This window comes from Astyanax mexicanus, chromosome 1 (genome assembly GCF_023375975.1).
Source record: "Astyanax mexicanus isolate ESR-SI-001 chromosome 1, AstMex3_surface, whole genome shotgun sequence".
In the NCBI taxonomy this organism is placed as follows: domain Eukaryota; kingdom Metazoa; phylum Chordata; class Actinopteri; order Characiformes; family Acestrorhamphidae; genus Astyanax; species Astyanax mexicanus.
The window spans coordinates 101,535,373-101,548,623 of record NC_064408.1 but is presented as its reverse complement, the minus strand read 5'-3'; the positions used below and the strand labels follow the sequence as shown (position 1 = coordinate 101,548,623).

General features: G+C 36.7%; 1 protein-coding gene across 1 annotated transcript in view; it reads left to right on the top strand.

Moving 5' to 3' along the window:
* Positions 1 to 1,494: 1,494 nt before the first annotated feature.
* Positions 1,495 to 13,251, top strand: part of stag1b (stromal antigen 1b) — a 28,150-nt gene continuing 16,393 nt past the window's right edge. The window contains exon 1 of the mRNA XM_007232661.4: positions 1,495 to 1,666. The gene's annotated coding sequence lies outside the window, so the exon portion shown is untranslated. The remainder of the gene's footprint in view (positions 1,667 to 13,251) is intronic.

The following is a 13,251-nucleotide window of genomic DNA, read 5'->3' as shown; positions in this document are numbered from 1 at the left end:
TGTGTGAAAACAGTTCTAAATACCAGTAATTTGTTAGGTAGGTATTTTTTATGGTTATTCCTAAAAATAATGAGGACTAACATTAAGTCACATGTCCAATTATAACAACCACATAAATACCAGTATTTGGGTGGGTTTTTTAAAGGAGATAATATATGTATTTCAAATGCAAAATATACACAGAATGTAACAGAATATACAGAATATTCAGAAACAGAATATAGAAAATATGCACTGTATACACAGAATTGGTTACTCCTAAAAATAATGAGGATTCACATTGAGGCACATGTCCTATGAGAGAAATATGAGAGAAATATGTATTTCATATGCAGAATATACACTGTGAGCCCAGATAAGTTGAGTTTACTTAAACATTTGAGGAAACCGGTTGCCTTAAAAAAGTTAAGTAACGAATAATGAAAACTTGAGTTAGCATAACTTAGAACATCTAGTTATTTCAACTAAAGGGGAAGTTGATTTAACTTTTTTATTTTGTTATACTGCAAGACCAGATAAGTTGAGTTTACTAAACTTGTTTAAGGCATCCGGCTTTCTCAAATTTTAGAGTTAAATATACTTAAAAAAATTGAGGAAACCGGTTGCCTTAAACAAGCTAAGTAATGGGGAATGAAAATGTGAGTTAGCATAACTTAAAACATCAAGTTATTACAACTAAAGGGAAACTTGATTTATTCCTAAGGTAGCCCAGGGGGAATCACTACACACTGATGGTGAGTGTCAGTCAGAAACTGTTGGACACGCCCAGTATGCAAATAGATTGTGACAGAAGCCAATGGAAAAGAAGCTGCCAATGGCAACAGACTAAACTCAGTTATAGATAGATAGATAGATAGATAGATAGATAGATAGATAGATAGATAGATAGATAGATAGATAGATAGATAGATAGATAGATAGATAGATAGATAGATAGATAGATAGATACTTTATTTATCCCGAAGGAAATTTAGGCATCCAGCAGCAACAACACAATACAATAAGAAACAAACTCAGTTATTATAAGTTGGTTCAACTCAAAGATCTCAGTTTGAATGAAACTGTGCCCACAAATGTTCAACTAACTCAAAATAGTTGAGTATTGTTTAGAAATATCCAATTTTATGTAAAACAGACTTAAATCATTTGAGTTTAAACGACGTATGGGTTTACAGTGTACACAGAATATAACACATATATACAGAATATACAGAAACATAAAAGAATCATTTAAAAAAAAGTTAGTGCTGCTAATCAGGTGGAATACACTTTTAATGAGAGAAGATACGTCTATTTACAGTGTGCAGAGCAGACAGAGCTAATTTCCTGAGCCTACATTTAGTAAAAACACTAAAAGCGCGCGCTGCGCTGACCGAGCTGCGCGGTGTGGTGGTGGTGGGCTGCGCGTGCTGTGCCTGGCCCCTGGATCTCAGCTCGGAGCTGCGGCGCGCGCTCAGGCCACCAGGGGGCGAGCTGAGCTTAGTCTCGAGTTGCGCCATTTCGTGGTGGTAAATGCCACCAGATGGCAGTTTAGGATTGCTTCTCTCCTGAAAGGCGCGGTTCCGCTTCAGGTCTAAATTACAATATAAAACATAACGTATTCTGGCATTAAATTGGACCAATTATCGCCGGGGCGCGCTGTGGAGACTCTTTCGGCGGGCAAAAGGTGAGTTTGCGTGAGTTTTGAACAATCCTTAAATCTTTCGCTGACACGCTTGCTGAGCTAACCAGTTCGTATCAAAGATGGAGGACGCGCAGAGAGAGCGAGAGAGAGAGAGAGCGCCAGCGGATGGGGGATGGGGGCGCCTCTCTATGGCCGTAGCCAACATGCCCCCCTTATGTTCTGGGTGGCAGTGTTAGGGCTGACCTCCACTGCTGTACTCTTTAACCAGCGTTAAAATTGCGGCGGAGGGAGCAACAGTTAGCGTTATGTAGGTTATCTACCCTGGTAAATATCCTAACGTTAGCTAGCTAGCTTAGCTCTGTGCTTGACGAGTGTACACCGTGGTGCCTTGCACGAATACACACACATATTACATCCCTCTCTCATACACACACGGACAGCAGAGCAGAGCCACTATTGTGATTGTGTGTGTGTGTGAGAGAGAGCTGTGAGATGCTAAGCTAGGCTAGCGCTTGCAGATTGCTAGCTTAGATTTATTGATTCACTTTATTAGCTAGTTCTCTAGCTGACTAGTAAGCTATAACCTACAGTCGCTGTTTTTTTCTCTACTGTGTTTGAAAGAGCCTCAGCATTACAGGGACTGTGCTGTTTGTTCCTTTTAAGCCACATTTCACACGCTTTGCACGTTTCTCACGTTTCCCAGCAGCCCTGTTCTTTCTCCGGGCTGAGCCGAGCTGTGCTGACCGCTACAATACCGTTAGTTGGTTGCTAGGTTAGCTAGCCTAGCTAACGTTAACCTAGCAACAACACTAGCCTGGCTAGCGTTAGCTGTGTTATGTTTCAGGAGTTTTCTCACGAATTAGCTCAGCTCGGCTAATCAGCCAGCACTTTCAGCCCCTCACAACAGCGGGTTGTTAATCTCTGTGCTGGTTAATGTGGCACTGAGTTGGAAGTGATTTTAGCCCGGGTTTGATTCAAACAAGCCCGCTGCCCTAGCCCTGTACCATTAGCGCATTGCCCTTCCTGACAAAACCTCGCTGGCGCCAAATTTCAGCGGGTAAACACACACACACTCACACTCACTCGCTTACACGCACACATTTTTTTCCCTCTCAAGAGGAGGAGTTCACTTCAGCTCAGCGCTGGCAGCATTGTGTTCACACAGCTGTAGCTATACACCCCGCGCTTTATTCACTCACAGCCCGTCTGCTCTGCAAAGTTTGTCCAGCGCCTTTCACAAACTTTTTGTAGGTAAAGTTAGCTAGCTGTTGTGTTGGCTAATGTTGTTTTCTGTCTGTTCACTTCAGAGGAGTTTAGCTAGATAACTACAGGAGCTACGGACATGGGAAGCCAGCCGCTTGAGACTAAAATCACACCGCTAATACAAAGTTATAGCTGAGCTAATATGTTAACTAGGTTAGTTGGTTAGCTAGCTAGGTTAGCTAACCAGTATTTACTCTGGGGGAAAAAACTATAAGAATCTGTAGTAGTTAGATACTCTCACCTTAGCTGTCAGCTTTCTTATCAAATCTACTATTAGATAGATAGATAGATAGATAGATAGATAGATAGATAGATAGATAGATACTTTATTGATCCCAGAAGGAAAATCTGGACATCCAGCAGCATCAGGTATACATAGTACACAGAAATGACCAAAAAGTAAATTGTAACTTTACAAGAAAGTAAGATATATATATATATATATATATATATATATATATATATATATATATATATATATATATATATATATATATATATATATATATATATATATAATTTCGTTCTAACTGGTCACATTAACTAGCTAACTACCATGGTGACATGGCTAATCTTACTTTAATTTTTCTAGTCTAGTTTTCCCATCTTTCTTATCTATAATTACAAAATGATAATATTCTGTATCCTGGATCATGTTTAGAGTAGGCTTCACCGTCTGTCAGATTGAGATTTGAATTTCACACCCTGAAAAGGTTAATAACTGGCATGAATTGAGTGCTTTCACTTTTGTTACAGTATATGGGCCCCTGTTGCCTCTTCATAGGTTCATCTGCAGAAACTAATTCACTAGCTTTGGGTTGGCAGGTTACAGTGCATTATAGTATGATACATTTTAGGAGATACGTATACACCAAAATGTTTGCTGAAGCTAAAACTTAACAAAATGAAAGAAATCAGTTCTGACAGGTCTCATTAACAACAAGGGTGACAGCAATTCTACGTCATTCTATTTACATGGAATTCTACTCTCTTTTATCTATAATCACATATTTAGCTTCTAGTAACTCCTCCAATTATATTTCTAGGTATGTAGCTATATGCAATTACATGTTTACATTCTTGACTGGTAAAACTGTACTTTTTAGATTATTATCATCATTATTATGTTTTTTACTATTTAGAACTGGAATTGTAGATATTAAAACCTGTACAAAACTACAGCTAGTCTTGACTACAATAGAGATATCTTGATTTAGCATTTGTACTAGTCAGTGTTCATTAAGTTATGTAGTATTGAAATTTTTACATAGGATTTTTAGGATCTTTAAAGACCGTTTCTATCTAGAGATATAACAGCATGATATATACCGACACTAGTCCTAATTACATTAATTAAGTTGACATTGTGTCGTCCTGATAATATGACCAGTTAGTAATAAATATTTCAAAGCTGATATTTAAAATGAGCTAGGGCTTGTAGTGCTGTTGTAATTTTTTAGTTTGTTGTAGAATTTAAACACTTTGGGGCCCCATATTTGACAAAGATGAGCTTCTCTCACACCTCAGAGCAAGTTCCTCAGAAACAGTGGTGCTGCTGGTTGTGTTTTGATAATTTGGTAGTTTACTGGCTTGTTTTTGTTATAGTTTCATAGATAAATTCACAGTTAAGCAGAATGCATGCGAGACCAAAATTTTTTTTGATTTGTGTTGGGATATAGTCATATGCATTGTTTTTTCTTTGGTGTTGTAATTCGTTGTGTAGTATTTGCTAAAAAGGCTTAAGAATGAGGTGAATTGTTGGTCTGTCTTTTGTGAGGTCAAACAGGGGTTAATCCTTTTGTGAAACAGGTGGGTGTCTGATTGACTAGCAGAGGGCAATTGAATTTCCTAAAATTACAACATTCGTACCACAAACAATACTAATAAATCATGACAGCAGAATGTCTGTATTAGGCTTGAATCTGGCATAATCTTGGTTCACAGCGAACCCCATTAGAGTGTGGTCTAATAGTTGCAGGCCACCACACGTGGGTGGAGAAAAGTCTGATTGACAGGATTCATTAATAGGAAATAATAGCCATTTGATAGCCATATCATTTGACGCACAAGCTTGCTCTTCCCTTGAAGGAGAAAGCCTGATTGATTCCAATGTAATGTGGAGTTCACTGGGATGCTTTGTAAACTGTTTTTAGCTGCATCAAATTTAGATAGTAATCAAGACAATGTGGTTAAAATATCTATTATATTCACATTTTAGTTTCACTTTAAGACAATTTCTCAGGCCTACATTAAGCATAAGCTTAGACTACACAGAATGTACTCTGGTGATTCACTAATGCATTTTTGTCCAGAATTACTTGTGATCCATATCCAGGAAAACCAGTTGTTCGAGTCTTATCTAGTTATGTTGAGCCTTACTTAATGATATTTCATGGAAGTTTAGTCTAGATATAGATGGTTCATTGCGGCAATGTCAAGCAGGTGCCACTGTGCTGGTGTCTGTATTGGTCTGCATTTAGTTGTAATGCCCTGCATTACTAGCAGATGAATGAACACAACGATTACTAGAGAAATCTATAACATCAGCTAAAAATAGACTCCAGTAGCGCTTTGGAGTGGGAAACAGATTGAGCTCTTTTAAGTTGTTTAGATATTGCTACTACTGCATGCAGTATATGCGGTAAATTTTATACACATTATCAGTTTATGACAGCTAAAGACTACTTACTGTGCTCACTGTACCAAATAAGAGTACACATGTGAGGTGATCATTGGTCAAGTTATAAAATGAATATAGCTGCGGTCTTGGATATGGTTTATTTATTTAGCTAAAGTCAATACATTCTGTATTCTGGATCATGTTTTAAATAGACTTCTCTCTGATGTGAATTTCACACCTTGAAAAGGTTGATAACACTGGCATGAATTGAGTGCTTTCACTTTTGTTCCAGTATATGAGCCTCTGCTGCCTCTTCAAATGTTCATCCTCTGAAACTAATTCCCTAGCCTTTGGTTGGCAGGTTACAGTGCATAGAGTACATTTAAAGGAGATATGTGTACACCAAAATTAATATTATTATTTTTTGTCTAAAGCTGAAACTTACCAAAATGAAAAGACTAAACACATTTGTATTAATAAAATGGCCTCAATGTGTATTGTATTGATTTTCGAAGAAATTGAAGGCTAAACATTTGGAAGTCTCAACCACCAAAGTCCAGCATAACTTTAGTCAGTAGTTGTTTGGGGGGAAAATGATTTGGTCACTGAAACACTGAAAACGCTTAGTAGTGCTTCTTTTTTTTTTGCCTTTTTTGTCCAAACAATTTAAATGGCCGATTATTCTGTGCATTTGTAATGCATTTAATGTATTGCTTATGAGAAAATATAATAATAAGTGAAGAAATAGGCGCTCTCCTTAGTTGCATCCTGGAGGCTGAAATCCAATTTCATATGCAGCTGCATCTCTGTCCTTGGCTCTGGCCCTCTGGGAGCACAGTGAAGAGTAAATACTTTAATTAGAGCGCAGTGCGAGGCTCGGCATAGTGGTGCACCTACTTTTGTCATTCATTGTGGACACGTTTGTATCTGTTCTTTGTGAATGCTGTTTCTATCTCTCGCTGAACAGCAGGTCTACTGTAAAATTCAATGGAACATGAGCAAGGAGGCAGAAGCTTCATCACTGGTTACTTCAGACAAGACGGTGGCAAATAGCCTTTTATAGAAAGAATCTGCTCCCAGAGGAGGCTGCATTTTTGCTGCTCCTTGGCTGCTAATGGCTGCCTTCTGTATAGAAAAGAATTTGTTCTATACTGAATCATGCCTTTTTTTTTTAACGTTAACATTACATTATTAATCACTTTTATATTATAGTGATAATGACCTGTTCACATGTGCAGTGTTTCTTTTTTTTCCTTGGTGTGTGTGTGTGTGTAAGCTATTCAGATGCATGACATGTATTCCACAAGGCTGGTGTTGCCATGGCAACATCTTCACCGTTGGTCAGATGCTCTCGGTCTGGATTTTCATTGGCCGCGCCACCGGGATCAATGGACGCGGCTTGACGGCTGCATGAATAGGGAGCACTGTACGCCCCGCCTTTTGTGGTGACTGAATATTTTAAATGAAACGCGTTCTCCCGTTGGTGTTTAAACATGTTGCAGTCTTTAAACTGCTGTATGTCGCAGCTCTGAGTAACAGGCTTGGGTTTCACCTCAGAAGCTTTGCAGAACAGGGCAGCCTTTTGACATGTGCAGCAGACGTAGCCTAGTCAAATGGAGTGCATTAGATTTCAGCTTTTTGCTGTATCATATTGCAGGCCAGTATTGTCCTAAGGGTTAATTTGAGAGTGGTTATGCAATTGTTTTATTTTTCCGATAGTGTAATCATGGCTAATTTGCATTGTCTCGTACAGTACTTTTGTTGCATGTGCACAGATGATTTAATATTTAAAATCTAGTCTATATAGCATTGTTTGAAAAAGCTTTACAGTTACTAAACCCTGTAATAATGATTATTTCCAAATAATAAACAAATACCTATTAATCTGTTGGTGTTGCATCTCAATTTGATGCTGGTTCTGATGTTCAGTTAATAATAATAATGTTGAATACTGAAGCTAGCTTGGATAGATATTTGTGGGTCTTCATTCATAAGATTTAACAATATGAAAGTGTTTACATTGCCTTTTATACTGTTTAAATAAATCTCTTGATGATAAATCTTAATGGATATCCTGATGAATATTCTGATTGGTCTGGTTTTGGGGTTTTGAGTTGGGGCTGTACACTAATTCAGTATCTTAATATATTATGAAAGAAAAGTTCCAGTAACAGTGATATGTTTTTTCAAAGGTTTGTAGATATAGACATTCATTGTGGACTTTCCTCAAAGTTTTCTGTTGGTTTTATATTTATTATTGTATCAACTAAAATTAACAGAACAGAAATGTATTGTGATGTACATTTTGGTCATATTGTCCAGCCCTGCTATGAGTGTATTCTCGGAAACTGAGTTTCATTAAGTCAGCCAGCTGTGCTGCTCTGACACATACCCACCTAGATAGGAGGGATTTGATTTCCCAGCAAGATCCATAAAGCATGTACCATGGGTATCTTTCTCATTACAGCTTCTAATGTATAAAGAAGCTATTGCACTGCTCATCACACTGCTTTTACAAGCATTTCCAGGTAGATGCAGGTACATGTATGAACAAATTTGTTAAATGTCTAAAAGTAAACTTAATGTTTTTAGATTTTCAATTCAGTAGTATTGGCATTGTCTTTTCGGTTTAGTAGTCCTGTGTTTTGTTTGGGGCTACCTGATTAATGAAAAAATATATAGCTCCTTTAGAACACCAAGGCTGAGCCTGACATGATGGCCTATTCTTTGAATGATGTATTGTCCCATAAATAATAGGAATTAAACAGTAATGTTGTAATTTTAAAGTGATTGCATGCTACTGATCTATAGATAATGAAAACATAATAGCATAATAATGGATGTACACATTACTTTTAAAGTACAGTGCCCTTATTCAGACATTGGAATATAAAAAAAGTAAACCTATTTGAAAGAAATAAAAAACACTGTTTTTAAACAAAATACACATACCTGCTAATTCATGTTAGTGTTCTAATTGCGAAAAAAAAAAATCAAAGGGCAATATTGTTGTCCACTACAGTTACAAGAGTTTTTGTATGATAAGCCAATAAAGTAATTATTGCAACATGTCTAAAAATGGCAGTATTATATAACGATTTACACTATTTGTTCCTAAACATTTGTATATGCTTTTAAGATTTTATTTGTGGATAAGAACTAAAATGTACAGCCCAGTGTGTAGATGAGTTACTGGTTGGCTGCATGTGTGTACTATAAATGATGTTGATCACAGTTGGAGGGTGTTTTGCTAACTAGCCTGTAGCTGTAGTCTCAGATTGCTGTAGACGTAAGAAAGGTGATTGTGTGCCTGATCTGGTGCGATGGTGTTACTTTTTGTTACTGTTGTTTTGACACTGCAGGGATGTGAAACTTGCTAATAGAAACAATTGAATAACAAGAAAGAAAGCATTTCTGCACATCTATCCCCCCCTCCCCCCCACTACTACTACTTTAAATGTTATTCACCGAACAATATTATTTTATTACCAACTTACATAGAAAAAAAATAAGTTAAACAAGGACTGCACGAAACTGGTGAAAAACTGAAAATGCAACATTTTGTTCTTCAAAATATATTGTGAATTTAAAAATTACAGAAATAATAATAAATAATTTATGGGTTGTAGACATATTTTGCAGACCTTATATATACTTGGCAGTAATATAATTTCAACTTTATCAGTCAGAGGATGCGCAATGTCATGTATCATTTATTTTACTTCAGCTTGTAAGAAGTTGCGTCACCGACTTTGACAAATTTGGTGGTAATTTGGCGTCTTGCGATGTCACTACTGCACATGCACATGTTGCAGAAACAATGCTAAAACAATGTACTGTGCAGCCCTATTTGATTTCAGTTCAAGCTCACTAAAATACACCTGAGCTAAGGGTACAAGCAGTGTTGAGTTCTCAGGACCTAATCTTTCAGTGGAGCACAGCTGATAAGCTCTTACATTTGCAGGTTTTCACCCAGCAGCTGCTACTGATTCAATTTAGCAGTATTAAGGAAAATGTCATCTGTGTGTGAGGCAATTTTTTATCCCGTTCAGCCATGTTTTACTGGAGTTGTGAGCCAGTTGTACAGGATTTCTTTTATGTGAGCACCTGCTAATGCATGATATATAGACATTCATAAAATGTGGAAGGTGAGACTTCCTCCACCTGGATTTACATTATGGTGTTATGTAAGTGTGTAACATCCAGTAAAGAAGAGATAAAAATGCAGATCTAGAAGCCAGTCGCTACCTAATAGTTCTGTTCTTCTGGAGTTCAGTAAATACAGCAATAAATATTGGTTTAAAATTTTAGTTAAAGCAATAAAACAGATTCCAGTGCCATCATGCATCCTATTTTTTTGTTGTGGAATTTGATGCAGCTTTTTAAGCTTATTTCAATTGAGTTAATTGTATTTGGTTTTGTCCATCTACTAACAGATTAGAGCTTATGTCTTAAGTGTAAGTGTGTGTGTGTGAGACAGTCTCACTGGCATGCAGGTTCCTGATTGCACTGATGCTCAGAGACTGATTTTGATCTATAATGCATTGAGCTTGGCAGCAAACCTGTGTCTCTTTGTCTCTCAGGGCAATTGCCAAGCAAATTTGAGTGTTGCACAGATCATTAGGGAGGTCTGAATGTGCTTAATGCAAGCGTGTGTTAGCAGAGAAAAGGAAGAGATGAGTAACATTAACGTCCAGTGAAAGGGATACCCATGCGCTCTAATTAACTCTGCCTTTAGGATTATTGAACTCTTGAACTGTGTTCAGCTTGTTCTACTCTTGCTACAATTTCATTCAGTTCTGTGTGTATAAATATATACAAACCTTTTACAGACAAAAACAATGTTGGGTTTTGTTGGATAACAGCCTATCCTAGCTTCCTCTGAGAAAGTAATATTCTGGAAGATAATGATTATTTCTTGGTTTTGGCTAGAGAAACGTTTTTGTCCATGTATATAGTCATTGTGTTAAACATTTAGCTTTTTCTCTTCCTCACATTTCCTCACATTGTTGGGTATAAGGAATAATAAACAGTTTACTTTGCACTGGTATGCAATATGCCATTCATTTGATCATATTATAATTGTTATTGTGATACGTTTTTAGAGTAAAAATGTGCTCCAAAAAAGTATCACTAACAATTATAATATGAATAAATTAATGGCATATTGCATACTAGTGCAAAGTAAACTCTTCATTATTCATTTTACTTAACAATGTAAAGAAATGTTTAACACAATGACTATATACATGGACAAAAACATGTTTCTCTGGCCAAAACCAGGAAATAATCATTCTCTTCCAGAATATTACTTTCTCGGGGGAAGCTAGGAAAGGCTGTTATCCAACAAAACACATCGTTTTTGTCTGTAAAAGGTTTGTATACATTTTTACTGTAAAAACGTATTAAAGATCAGGTGTAGTGTACTTCTGATCTACGTTAATTCAAATTAAATTAAATGGATTTTTATGTTTAAGTTTTGGTGTTAAAACAATACCCACTCCTGCCATTAGCAGTGTGACAATAGTTAGGGAAACATTAAGGAAAATGTATTATTATTATCAGGGATGCACAATAATATCAGAATTTAATCAGTATTGCCATTTGCTGGCTTTGGCCAATATTTCAATCTGATAATTTTGCCATAATTTTTTTATTTTGGAAAAGGACGAAGTGATGCTCACTGTGCTGCTATAAAATTAATTAACTCCTAATTAATATTCCTTTTACAGTTATAAAGTTATATATTTATAAATTTGTTATATTGGCATCGTCTCAGAATTCCCACATCCCTAATCATGATGCACAGTATAATTTTCAGAAACTTACTTTGGAAACCACCAGTGTTTGTCCTATTTTCAGCATTTGCTGTAATATAGTAAACATTTTATAGTCTTTTGCAAGTTGGTTTGCATAAAGAAACAGCTATACTTTCTGTTTGCAGAAGGACATAACTTATAAATTGGTTCCTTACATGAACCTGTACCCTCTCTTTCTGATGTAATTTGCCATTCAGTTTTATCTGTTGTTTGTCATGCTTTACTGATTATTGCAAACAGACAGGTCACAATTTTATCCCATTCATGGTGTGTGCAATAGATTGCAGTAGTAGTGTAGGGCACGTGTATTGCAGAGGAAGTTTACAGGTAAGAGGTTTACTTATTTATTTGTCATTGAATAAAGCTAAATTCTCTAATCATGGTATGTGGAGTGTTGGGCAGTGATAACATATTCATATGTTGTACTTTTAAGTTTACACTGAATAGTAAGTACTAAGTAGCCTACTTAAGTAAATAATTATATGTTGGTTTTACAGTGCTGTAATCCTAACGCCAGGTTGTGCAGCATTGCTAGATCTTAGTATCTGTAACTGTAATGCATCTCTTGGGGGTCGTATTTGTGTTGACAGCTCTATTTTCAAGTGTCCGAGAGATCTTCAGTAATGTAGCAGAACCTGTTTTTGTTCTTGTTGTCATAGAAATAAAATACAAACCAAAAAGCAAATAGTTATAAAACAAAATCAGACGTGTCAATGTGAATCTTTATTGTATTAAACATCACAGGATTGTTTTCTTGTCTGTATGTATGATTGGAATGCCGTTTTTGGAGACCCCTTCCATCAGCAGTACCCGCTTGTGGGCATAACAAGGCCATAGAGGTTGGCCATATTACAATATTGTATTATGATTCACAATCTGCTTTTCTGAACATGAATATCAATAGCGTTGAACACTGCCCAGTGATCATTTTGCTATAAAGATTATAATTGGTCCCATTTAATTGGATGAAGCAAAACACATTTTGAGTATCTCAGAGGACTTCCTTTAGAACTCGCCCATGCTGTCTCTGATTTATGATTGTTTATAAAGAGGTTTAAAATTGTTGTTTAAAAATGACTTATTTGCTCAATTGCCATAAAGATGAATGGAGACTGGTGCCGTTGTTATGTTACTGTAATGTCATAGTTGGGACTACTGGAAATTAAGTACTTCATTAAGACACTGAAAAAAAGTTACCTTTCTTTAACAGAAATGGAAAATTTGTGAGAGAGAAGGAGAGAGAGATACTTATTTTCGCTCGCTGACCTCAGCAGCAGAAAGTAGCGGTGGTGTTTGATTCTGCTTAGCTGTTGGAGCCATGTATTCACATTTATAAAAGAAAATGTCAGGCTTCATAATTGGATATCACAGAAAGCCAGCAGTATGAAGATGCACTCAGCTAGGAGTCAGAGATGTTTCCATTAAAAATATATTTTTAGTCTCACTCAGTTCTGATGCTTACTGAGTGTGGCTACTGCACACTAAAAGAATGTCCTGCAGACCTCTAACACTTCCACTGAAGAAAGAGGGAACTCCAGCTCGGCACCTCTGTTACGTCATGTGAGGAGAAGTCATTTTACTGATTAGCTCTAAATCTGTCCCACAGTGTATTCCTACACTGCAGCTGGAATCAATATCTGTTTCTGTCCACATTGATTATTATAAAGGATTAAGCAGGTTCAGTACACTGACATGCCTGAAGTCATGGGAAATCACGGTTAATTCACAATATAGTGCTACCCCAGGGAACTGCTTGGGAATGCCCCCAACTGTATAATTTGTAAGGTGTTATCTTGTGAGTGAGACTGAACACTGACCAATGTGCCAAAGATGTTGTAAATTGTCAGAGTTTGGGTGAGACCTGATGGTGGGTGCTAAAAGAATGGGACTTCCCATTTCCAAAGTTGAGTGGGAATTTAGTATTA